Genomic DNA, 11,618 nt, shown 5'->3' on the forward strand with positions numbered 1-11,618 from the left:
TGTCTGTGTCTATGTGTCAGCCCTGTGATGACCTGGCGACTTGTCCAGGGTGTACCCCGCCTTTCGCCCATAGTCAGCTGGGATAGGCTCCAGCTTGCCTGCGACCCTGTAGAACAGGATAAAGCGGCTAGAGATAATGAGATGAGATGAGATGTTTTGTGACCTGATGGTAAAAAAAGAAATGGTTTTAGGTGAATTTTTAAAAATAAGTTCATGTCCCCATTTCAGTACCCATAAGCGTGGAATCACTCATATATAAAAATCAAATATGAAAATAAGACAAAGTAATATAAAATGTGCAAATAACACAGCACTAAATATTTACAGTATATACACAAGTAGAAATAACTTCAAATGGTGATTAAATGATTACAAACATGAATAAGAATCTTAATAAGAACCAGCACACACAGAAAAGTGCAAAAGGTATAGAAAAACACATAAAAATTTAAGAATACACAACTGGAATCATGGGCAAAATGTCTAAAACTGCTGCTTGCGGGCCAGTCCTTGCAAGTTTGTAAGCCTGTTGTGCATGACAACGTTTACATCACTGTTATAAACACTGTCTACAAGATAACTACCATGAACGTAAGCTAGCTACCAAATTTGCTTGTCGACCCGCTTGGTATTAATGAGTGTGTACATTCTCACTTACCAGTGTCTTGTTTTTTTCTGTCTTCCTCTTCCCTTTTCTTCTTTCTCTTCTGGCTCCCTGAGGGGTAATTTCGTTTCATATTTGATTTTTTGTTTTTTTTGCCGCGGAGCTCTGCAACCACTTGACTGGACGGAGATGGGCATTGAGGGGTTGACAACAGACTGTCATTGCACTTTTCGGCCAAAGCATGTAGGGAGGCGCTGTTGTGCATTAGGGGGCCCCCCTTGGAACTAGGGTATTTCAACAAGTGTCATTAGGCGCTGCACTGCCGCGCTCAAAAAGTTGTCATTGCTATTGAATACATAACCAGTCGTTCGGCAGCGGGGGCCCTTCGAGGGCTGGGGCCCTAGGCAATTGCCAAGTCTGCCTACCTTGTTGCAACGGGTCTGCCGGGACAATTGGCATTTGGTGAAAGATTCACACCTATGACTCATTATAGTCGCGCGTGCCCTCTTGCCCACTGTTGCTTCATTTTCCCGATTTACACGCGTGTCTGAAGATGGAGTGTTCAGAAATCTCCACTCTGCCCAGAGTTTGCAAAAGTAGCTGTTTTCAGTGACTGAAACCTCCATATAGGTTTGAATGAGAGGTGCAACCGAATAAATAAATATGCGTCTTTTTTATCCGGCTACATGTAGGCTATCACTGCGCAAAGCCTCTAATGTTGAAATGGTAGTAATATTTGTTAAAATAATAGTAGGCTAATTTCCACATTAATTGGTAAAATTGCCCAAGGGATGTGATGGGGGGATGGCCGTTTTATAAGGGGCATGATTTGAGATTTTTATTTCAGAAGGGGGATGCCTCCCCCCACATCCCCCCTCAACTCGAGTACTGCGTATAAGGCCATATTTCATCGGACATAGGCCCTTCGAGTTCCATCACTAGAGCGCGTCAAATTACTTTTGGTTTTGCCAGCATGGACGCGCTTCTTTTAAATGAAGGCACAGATGTGCCAGACATCGACAAAACGGTAAAGAATAAGTGGAGGTGGGCTTGGCGAAATGAAATGGGCGATAATGGCAAGCTCCTGCTGCTGTGCCAAGGAAAAAGAAACAAAAACAGGCATCAGGTGTTGCCAAACTAGATGCCTTTGGCTTCACTGTGAAGAAGCAGAAAAAGTGAACTTTCACTTTACTTTTCTTGTTTCCTGGCTTTATTTCAACAGATTTTCTTATTTTTCTTTCTGTTCCACCCTTTTGAAAGCATGGTTCAAGTTCGACTGCACTTGCACTTTTCTCTTAACCACTGCTGTGCATTACTGAAGTATTGTTGAAATAAATTTGCACTTTGCGCTGAAATTCATGATGAAACATCAAGTTAGCCAGTAATGACAATGGTCAAGTCTTGCCTTAGCTTTAGTCACTGTTAAAATTATGTAAATGTACTATAAGTAGGGGCCTAGGGGATAATGGACAACACGGCGTTTAAAATTTGACGCATTGCTGACGTGGTAGGGGCCAACGACATGGAGCTTTTTTTTTTCAGTCAGATGTTTTTTTTTTGTTTTAATCCATGTGTCTGATATGCCTACTATACAGGCTAAAGTTGGTGGTTTGTGGGCAGGTCCAGGTGGTTGATTAACGCGTATTTTTGCGGGTTGGCTCTCATAAAGGGTCGGGTAATTTAAAACAAAAAACCCTGAGCCACGTATCAGCATGGTGGTAGCTGTTTTTAGAGGCTTCAGTACTTGTACAATGTCCTCCATAGCTCTAATGTCAGCATCATCATAAGTATCAATTTCATGGGTCATTCATCATACTTCTGGACTTAAGAGAGCTGGCATTACTTGCTGCTCATGATGGCACTATCGAAACTGCTATTCCATTGTGTGGTGACATCATTGACCATTTTATTTGATGGAAGCTTCAGAAGTTTCTGTTTGGATTTGAACAGCACATTGAAGAATGCTGTAACTTGTCTCACTCGGCTGAGGAAGTGCCTGCCTCGCGGTACCTTTCAAGGTCATAGGCAACGGTTTTCAATTTATGCACATTTGAAACTTTATATGTTAAACCCTCTGTAATTTTGTTCTGGTTCCAAGAAGTATTGTTAATAAGTAATAATTAAAATAAGTTAGTGCGGATCGCGGCGAATTTCTGTTCGGTGATTTTCGTGACCACTCGGCGCGTGACGTCATTCAAGACAAACAAACCACTTGAGGTTGAGTCCACTTCCGTTTACTTGCATTGCCGTTTGGCTTGAGTGCAGATGTGCGTTCAGGAATTTCCAAAGAAAAACCATGCCTTACTGTTGTGCAGTGAACTGTAACAACGGGACCGGTTCAGGAATTTTTTACCTTTTTCCGAGAGAGGAGACGTGGCGGAGAGAGTGGATTGTGCGCGTGAAGCCAGAGGGTTGACTTTTTCTGGAAGAGGAGAAGAGGTGGAGAAAGTGGATTGTGCGCGTGAAACAAAATCAAGCAGTCAAAGAAGAAACGGACCAGCAACGCTCAAGCAAAAAGGAGACGATTGGAGGAAAACATTTTTACTTTTGCTTGCAATTGACAAGTCAAGAATCCTGAGGGATCCTGTACAATCATTGTGGAAATGAGACAAAGGGATATTTCCTCGCTTAGAGTTGGCTATAAATAGTATAATGCCGTGGACGGCAGGCTAATGTGGCCTACTGGCGCACTGTCAAGTAACTGTTACCTATATCCACTAGGGAGGGCGGTTTAATTATTCTTCAGAAGGGCTCTTATTTAGTATTACGACGAAAGTAGGAATTTATCATAACTACCAGGATAAACCATTTGGGCGCGAGTCTTGTTGAGGTCCGGGGTCACCGCGATCGGAGTCGGCCGAGTCGCTGTCCGATTCCGAGGCCGCACGGTTAAACCAGTGAGCCACGTTCACCGATTGCTTCGCAACAGCCATAGGTTCAGACATACATGGTTTCACCTCTCGATATTCAATTTGGAGACTTCCTACTTCAAAATCGCTATCGCTTTCAGACATTTTACACAACCTCTCACAGCCAAAGTCTGTACACGTGTACTCGGTTCGCAAGTAAACACAGAGCTGCTCCTAGTCTGTTTGCCTTGAATGACGTCATGATGCCGGTCCCCTGGCGGTGAAAGTGCGCATGAGTGAGATGTAAACAAACCTTCAGAAATTGGGCAAAACAGTATATTTTAACTGATTGTAGGTACAATACACAGTCCGTCTAAAAACTATATTTCCCATTAGCCAACTTCCACGTTGACCTACGTCACGCGTGGGCGGGATCACCAACGTCACATCCTCCATGAAAGCATAAGAAACCCGGGAACTCCTAGCTCCTCCTCTTTCAGCGCCGTGATTCAACACGGACACAAGGAGGAATCGCTCGCTCCACCCGAGCAAACCCAAAATAAGACGTCTTTTCTTTTCCTCAAGAATCAGAGTTTCGCACTTTCCTTTCACCTTTGGCCACGGTAGATTCTCGGATCGCGCGATTTTAAACTCAGCTTGAGTTACAACCGGTTTATTCATTATCAGTACGTACGGACTGCAGCCCAACAGTTCAATTAAAAATTAGGAGCGACGGAATTCCTCCTAATTAAACAGCTGTGCACATTATTCTGATCAGAGACTCTCTTCTCATCACGAGCGACCACGCGTCGAACCAAGGGATCCTCTGCTCCACGGAATCGATTCACGGAGACCTCCACAACGGTGAAACTCCAAAGTCTCGGAACATCTCTTCATAATCTTGCTAGAGGCAAGATACTAAGTAAGACTGGCAAATTTTGGGCATAAAGACTAGTCTTAGGAATTAGCTTTTATTGAAGTAGTGTGAATTTAAACTCGAACGGTTTAATTGTTTACAGTGTTCGACACGCAGCGTGTTGAATTGTTGATTGTTCTGTTTTGTTTTAATCTCTCAATTGTTTAATAGATAGGCTGTGCATGCTTCTCTTTATTCCGTACTAACATACTTAATTTCCTTATACATCTTGACCGCATCAAGATTTCAGTGGATTCAGTATTATGAGCTAGTGGGTTAACTACCGGCTAGTCCTTTGTTACTTAGAAACACGTGGTCACAGGCCTCAACAGGCCTCACAAACACCTTAGCTAAACACATGGCTAATTCTTTTGTTCCATTAGCCTCCAGGGCTAATTGTATTGTCTCAAGGGATCACAAGGCCTCCACCACGTGGAGTTAGCTACACAGAGCTAATCTTTTGTCTCTAACACGTGGCAGTCCTCCCCCACACACACAAACGCACCTTTAGCTAGCAACCAGAGCTAAATCCTTTGTTCTCAAACCCCACGTGGTGACACACCCTCCTTAGCTAGCTTTCCTCTGCCTTAGCTAAACACAAGGCTAATCTAGGCCTACACAAACATGTGGCCTCTCACAAACACACCTTAGCTAGCTTTCCTTTGCCTTAGCTAAACACAAGGCTAATCTAGGCCTACACAAACACGTGGCCTCTCACAAACACACCTTAGCTAGCTTTCCTTTGCCTTAGCTAAACACAAGCCTAATCTAGGCCTACACAAACACGTGGCCTCTCACAAACACACCTTAGCTAGCTTTCCTTTGCCTTAGCTAAACACAAGGCTAATCTAGGCCTACACAAACACGTGGCCTCTCACAAACACACCTTAGCTAGCATTCCTTTGTCTTAGCTTAGCCACACGAGGTTAATCTAGGCCTACACGAACACGTGGCCTCTCACAAACACACCTTAGCTAGCATTCCTTTGTCTTAGCTTAGCCACACGAGGTTAATCTAGGCCTACACGAACACGTGGTCACAGGCCTCACCTGGCCTCACAAACACACCTCAGTTAGCATCCCACGCTAGCTTCTTTCTTTTGCTAGGCCATAGGCCTTACCACATAGTCAACTCCTCCCCCATAAACACACGTGGAGTTAGCTACCAGAGCTAATTCTCTTGTGTAGACCACACACACACAAGGCCTCTCTCTCTCTCACACACACACACACACACACACACACACACACACACATCTCACTGTTTGTATATATTTCAACTGCTATTATCCATTTTTATCTTTGTTATAATAAATTCATTTACTATTGAAACTGTGTGTTTATTTGTGTTCCAATATCCTTGAAGTCCCCAATCTCCAAAGAATTCTAAAAGGTGCATATGATTTATGTAATATGGTAAGTGATCATAATAATTTGGAATATACCATAATTTAGCTGTTTGGTAATTTATTATTAAGCACCAAAATTAATGGTATTAATTAATGAGACTGATTAATGAGACTGATTCCATGAGTGATTTAATGATAATATGAGACTGATTCAATGAAAATGATTCACTGAAAACGATTCAAATGAGACTGATTCAAATTTAATTATTAACCTTTAGATTTAATGAGATTGATCACTCAATTACCCAAATGCACCTACATGTTTTATTCAATTTTAGGGTGCAAATTAGACACCAGGAAGATTGAATTCGCTTTTTGGGTCGTTCTTCTAGACAATAAAGTTGATATTCTACGTTTCACCTCCGACCATTGCCTATGACCTTTCAACCAGCCTGTGTGGCAAACTTGATTATGTGGGCAAATCATTTGAGGTGTGGTGTGAGGTTTGTCTCTCGTACAGTTACTTCCATATACTTCACCATTCCATAGTGTTGCTTCTGCATGTTGCATTAGTTGGTTGCTGGTGGGGTGGGGGAGCAGGCCAAACAATGCGATTACAGCTCAGGAAAACTATGCAGCCTAATAATTTGAGCTATTTCGTGGGTCTTTTTTTTAAATGTCCATGTCACACAATCAATATATCATTACACGCCTATCAGTTGTTGCAGTTAGACTTGGTGGTTCTTGTCGATTCCTTTGTAAGGCTGCTTTCACACTTTTTTTTGTAAAACCGATCTCATGTAAAACATGGAGAAAAAAACCCATGTTTTACAAAGTGCCAGTCAGAAACTGTTAGTGAGCAATCTTAAGGAGATTTACGTGTTGAATCAAAAACATTTCATCATCGATTTCAACTTTCAGTGTAATAATAACTTTTTTCTGTTTTGCCCTGCGATGGACTGGCTGCCAGTCCAAGGTGAATTCTCCCACCTTATACCCAGGGATGCCGGAGCGGGCTCTGGATCCACTGGGCTCTTGCTCAGGATGGCGTGGTTGCTGAAGATAAATCAATAACTGTTTTTGGGACATTCATTGATATGTAATGTAACATCCCACTTTAACTGTAGCTGCATAAAATTAAGTTGCAAAAGCAACTCTGATTTTCTTACTTTTTAAAATCTTTTTCATTTTTATCCCCTGCTGGCTGAAAGGCCTGAAGGGGGATTATGTCGTGTCGGTTTCTGTCCGTCCATCCCGGGAAGGGTGCTTGAAATCAACTCCTCTCACAATTTTTGGAGGAATTTCACGAAACTTGTCAGGATTCTTTATTTGTCGGTAATGCGCATATTTGTAATTTCGTTAAATTTTGTCACATTTTTACCAGAGTTACAGCCCTTGATTAACAACCTTGTACTTTCACAATTTCATGAAGGTGTGCTTGCCTTCTAACACCAACTCCTCTCACGATTTTTGGATGAATTTCTCGAAGCTTGGCAAAAGGCCTCGTTATATAACGGTAATACGCATATTGAGATTTAATTTTGTTTGTTAAAATTTTACCAGAGTTTTGACCCTTGATTAAATAACTTGTACTTTGACACTTTCATGAGGGTGTACGTTCTTCTGAAATCAACTCCTCTCACAATTTGTGGAGGAATTTCACCAGACTTGGCAAAAGGCTTTGTTATATGACAGTTATATGCATATTGAAATTTCGTTTAATTTGGGCAAATTTTACCAGATTATTAACAAACTTGTACTTTGGCAATTTCATCAAGGTGTGCTTGCTTTCTGAAATCACCTGCCCTCACTATTTTTATCCCCCACTGGTCGAAAGGCCCGAAGGGGAATGATGTGATGTCGTCCATCCCGGGAAGGGTGCTCACCTTCTGAAATCAACTCCTCTCACAATTTTTGGAGGAATTTCATGAAACTTGACAGGATTCTTTATATTGGCGATATGCATATTGCAATTTCATTCAGTTCAGTCGCATTTTACCAGAGGTATGGCATAGTTGCCAGCGGGGGATATTGTGCTCTCAGAGCACTCTTGTTTTTGATTTTATAGTCAATCTAATCCAGATAGCAAGCTAGGCTAGTTAGTTAGCTGACCTTAGTTAGGACTGGTAAAAAACATTATGGTTACAATGGGTATATTTCTCAAGCTGGATATAAACTAAATAGTAAAAAAAAAGGAGGTTTAAAGATGCCATATGATATCAGCTACTCGATTATTATTCGAAAGAAACGGTCAACTAATTGATTATCAAAGTCATTGATCGTGACAGCCTTAGTAGAAGGTAGAAGTAGTAGGCCACATAATACCACCCTGTTGTTGATGTATTTTTCTAGAACATAAGAGAACATCACACGTCTTTATCATTAGCAATATACATTTAATTTATGGAAAGATGATTGCTTTTTGGCTCAGTTTAATAAATTTGTGATTCTCAATTTCATTTTAGCCTCAGATCAAAATAAGGTGATCATAATTACAGAGGTAATATACAGAGCCCTCCATGATTATTGCCCCCCCTCCCCCGTTGTGTAAAGATTAGTAAAAAGGCTTTGAAAAAAATCCACCTTTTGGTGAAATATCTTCGTCTCATGCAGGAAAAAAAAGAGAAAAATCCAACCTTTTAATTGAAAAATTTATTCAGAAAAACAAATCGCTTATGAAGTAATAACTTTCAACAAAAACACATGCCACTATTATTGGCACCCCTGCATGTAATACTTTGTACACCCTCCCTTTGCCAGTAAAATGGCACAGAGTCTCTCCTCTAACATTTTATAAGGTTGGAGATACAGAGCAGGGGATCTGAGACCGTTCTTCTTTACACAGTCTCTCCAGATCATCCAGAGTCCTCGGCCCTCTCTTGTGCGCTCTCCTGTTCGGCTCACCCCACAGGTTTTCACTGGGGTTCAGGTCAGGGGACTGAGATGGCCAGGGGCAGAAGCTTGAGTCTGTGCTCAGTGAACCACTTTTCTGTTGATTTGGGCATACGCTTTTAGATCATTGTCCTGCTGGAAGATCCAGTGACGACCCAGTTTTAGTTTCCTGGCAGAGGAGCCAGATTCTGACTTAAAATGTCCTGGTATTTTATGGAGTCCATGATGCCGTGTACCCCAACAAAGTTTCCAGGGCCTTTGGAGGAAAAAGCGCCCCCAAAATAAACATCACAGAACTTCCACCATATTTTACAGTTGGGATCGGGTTCTTTTCATTAGAGCCATCCTTCTTTTTACACCAAACCCACCTTGAGTGTGTATTGCCAAAATGCTCCATTTTTGTTCCATCAGACCAGAGAACACACAGGGTTTTCATTAGTAACCGATTGCCGATCGAAATCATCGGTTGTAATGATGTCTGAATCGGTTGTTTTTCAGCCAAATGCAATTTTCCCGTAACCGTTCGAACTTTCTCGTCGGACTTACTTGAAAAGGAATGCCGTTACTTGCGCGCCGTTTGTTTGCTGAAGCTGTGTACATGTGACCAGATAAAAGGTGGGAACCAATTGGCTAATCCTTCTTATATCGTCCAATGATTTAACGTGTATTAAATTAAAGCATATCACGTAGTTCCCACATGGTAAGATGGCGACCCTATCCTGTATGGTATAGCGTGATGGCGACCGCAAAAAAACTAAAGCGAACGCTGTTCAAGTTTGGCTTCGCAGAAAAAAAAACTGGTAAGTCTTGTGGAAAATGCCCAGCAGTGTTCTCCACGGGCACTTTTAAAGTGGCGCACCGCCACGTTATAATTCTGGCCCTCCACCCTTCCCTTGGCCAAAAAATAAAATTAATCAGTATACACCAAATAAATCGTCAAGTATTCGCTTTATTATAATTTTGTAACTAACACGCAGAAGACCATTAAAAGAATGCATACAGGGCAACCTGAAGTGGCCAAAATAACTAGCCAGCAGCTAAATAACTCTGCGGGTGTTTGTAGTGTTATTGTGCAACAGTTACGCTAATCTATCGTCTTTTCTGACCATATACAGTTACAGTAATCATATAACAGCGCGCACACAAGTTAAGTTCAGGTCTTTTATTTTACATATCTGTGATCGTGTAGGCGAGAGCTGCATTTTCCCGCTGCTTCAGTATTTGTTTACTGCAAGACTTCCGGGTTCCTGGGTCAAAGGACCCGGACTACGGAGGCCGGGGTGGCTTTGTAGTGCCAGTCTCGGGCACGCGCACCAGCTCGTGCATTGATTGGAGTGGTTTCACCCAATTAACACTGTGTGTATTGTAAAAATGTATGCATTTATTGTAATTGGGTATTTTGTTTATGCATGGAAGTTAATTTATTTTTCACACACAGAAAAAAATTAATTAATTCAGGGATGCGCATCAGTCTCAACTGAAATGTCAACTGAGTCTCGCATTGACGACAAAGATATGTGACACCTCACTGAATCCAGGGACGCATGTCAGCCGAAACGAATCCGAGATAATCGCAAAAGAAGCATTTTTTTTCGAAATTTGTGATTTTCGTTTTTTTCCATCATGTGCAAGTTGAGATCTTGAAGAATGCAATCAGTATTTCAGATAATAGATTGTTTTGCTGGAAAAGCATACATTTTTTGTTGCAAATTGTCTTGTTTTTGTCAGGACTGTAGCCTGCTGGGGGGTGTGGGTAAATTACCATATGGGCCATTCACATGATGATTTAAGTCTTTTTTTTTTTCGCGAATCAGCTGTATGATACGAGCTGATCTCGTGGCTACTTAAGCTGCATACAGGCGTGTAATTTCACTATGGAATGAGCAAGCTAAACAGAGTGCAGAGGAGCTGAAACACCGTGAAGCAAACAGACACACGGTATTTACATTAGAGATAACCATTTCTAGCAAAAAAAACGCAACCAAAAGCAAGTGTTCTAGGACTACATTCCATCGGAGGCATTGGTGTGTGCAAGGCGACGTTTCTCTTTCTGATGGGGTAAGTTTATTAATCTAAGGCTGTGTGGTTATTTTTGCATGTAACGGAGAGTGTTGTGGTTTGGTTACATGAAACTAGCGTTGTGTTAGTTGTGTCATCATCGTGCTATCTTTCTTTCTAACGGTGTGAGTAATTTTTCAACCACAAAACGTTAAAGTATACTTTAGGACTTATTTTTGTACTTCATGATTGTTTTGGGCATACTTTGCATGGAAGGAAAATTGATGTGGTGATCTTTGTTTACATGAAAGTAGCATCGTGCTAGCTAGTAGGGGGTAGGGCTTTCCTTAATGTCATGCAAATGAGCACCATTATGTGCCCGCCCTGTACCCAGAGTAGCTGAGATGGAAAACTTTGAGGGCGATTTTCTCCCTTTTCTGTTTTAAGAGGTATGCACTTTCAAAAGGCCACACATTCTTCAAATATTGTCAGCTCTCCACATGGAAGGCATCATTGGAAAGCTTAGAAACTGTACTTTCTGAATCTGTCAATAACTCAAAATGCCCCCGGGCCGATATTTGTCCCTGGATAACGTTATCTGACATATGTACAGTAGGAGTGTTTAATTTTTTTGTAAAATGATTTTAACAACGATTTAGCATTTCCTATCCATTTATTGGCCAGTTTTATTGTTAAAGTCCGTCAGCTTCATGGGGACTTTGTACCCCTGCGGCCCCACCCCCTCCGCCACCTTTTATTTTTAAAAAGTGGAGAACCCTGCCCAGTTTACATCTTAAAAGTTATTGCTATTTTGCATGCTTGTCATTATACATTCGATTTCTTTGTTCTGCAAGCGTTTGTGTTATGTTCTGATTTCCCTAATCTTGATTGGGCTTTGTGGCATACAAACTGTAATTGCCATGAGACCCAGGAATGACTGTTGAATTTCTGTTTCAGATGGACCATGGAGAGCTAACGATTGGCTGTTAGAAATTGGGAAATTTGTTTTCG

The sequence above is a fragment of the Neoarius graeffei genome, chromosome 24, assembly GCF_027579695.1.
Source record: "Neoarius graeffei isolate fNeoGra1 chromosome 24, fNeoGra1.pri, whole genome shotgun sequence".
NCBI classification, from domain to species: Eukaryota; Metazoa; Chordata; class Actinopteri; order Siluriformes; family Ariidae; genus Neoarius; species Neoarius graeffei.